General features: G+C 39.3%; 1 non-coding gene across 1 annotated transcript; it reads right to left on the bottom strand.

The window, feature by feature from the left end:
• Positions 1-741: 741 nt before the first annotated feature.
• Trnaw-cca (transfer RNA tryptophan (anticodon CCA)) lies at positions 742-813 on the bottom strand. The gene has a single exon. It is a non-coding gene; the product is annotated as a tRNA-Trp (tRNA).
• Between the last annotated feature and the right edge of the window lie 496 nt (positions 814-1,309).

Here is a 1,309-nt window from a genome sequence, read left to right on the forward strand (position 1 = left end):
TGACAACTGTCGCCAAGTGAAATAGTGAAATTTCAATCAATCGCTACAGATAAGCACCCCGGTAAATAGTCGCCGGCGTAATTAAGGAAACTGGACCCGGGTGATAAATCTGTTCCCTCAGCGGTATAATCAGCGATCAGCTTGTGGCGTGGCGTGCCCACACTGAGCCGGCTGGTGCGGCACCGATTGTGATCAGTGTCACAAAACATGGAACTTGTCCGGTGAACGGTAGGTGGTACGTCTGGGTAGAAAAGTTGCTCCTTTGATCTTGATTGTGGGTTAGGTGGATGCATTATAAAGCTATTTCAATTTAACCCAATTCAACCCCCAGAATGTCAAGCTGTAAATGATTTCTAACGCTACAATACAAATTTTGCAACAGATTTGATGAATTAACGGAGTCAGGAAGTTCGTTACTTGCTTTTTCTAAAATGCAATTATGAACTGTATTTTACTTTAGCAAAAAAAACGCCAATGGACATATAAGGGTTGAAACGTAACAGAGGGTTCCATTCCTAACCTCCATCGAAGGTGTCCACAATGAGCCTGCGCGCACCTAATCAATTATTGCAAATTGATTGAAAGGCATCTGGACAGCTACGTGAAAGACGGGGACAATTTTCAATGTGAGTTAGTTGATTATATTTTTGAAAGTAAAAGTATTTTCGTGAGCACTATCACTAAAACAGACGCAAATAAAACAGGCTTGAAAGAGCGATAAAAAATATCATCTCTGCGCACTGACCCCGACGTGATTTGAACACGCAACCTTCTGATCTGGAGTCAGACGCGCTGCCGTTGCGCCACGGAGTCTTGCTGTGCGGAGTGAGGTGCGATTATCGTTATTATGTTTCTGTCTTAAATCTTCGTTTTAGCTTAGCCGGTAACCTAAAATTCAGCGAACCAAAACTGATTACTGATCAGTGTTTCACATTTAATACGATTTCAGTGGTGTGGAGACGATTATTGTACCAAATGGGGGAAATGGTTAAAAATAGCTTTATCAAACCAATGTTGCACACACATTGAAATTGAGTGTAGGGGTATTTATGAAGATGATTGTTTGAACCCCACGCTTTTCGTTCATATAGAGCGAACTACAGATATAGTGTCGGGCATGAGTTAAACAACAAGATGGTAGGGTTATACTTTTTGTAGCAACTAATTCTGCTTTCTGGAACAAATATGGTTTCAAAAGTAAAAGTAAGTTTAAATTTTATTAAAATAAAATAGGGAGAGTTAAAAAAAATACAAATTTCATTTGCCGAAAAAAATTTAATTACTACACTGAAATAAATGGCATTCAAAT

This window comes from Topomyia yanbarensis, chromosome 3, assembly GCF_030247195.1.
Source record: "Topomyia yanbarensis strain Yona2022 chromosome 3, ASM3024719v1, whole genome shotgun sequence".
NCBI classification, from domain to species: domain Eukaryota; kingdom Metazoa; phylum Arthropoda; class Insecta; order Diptera; family Culicidae; genus Topomyia; species Topomyia yanbarensis.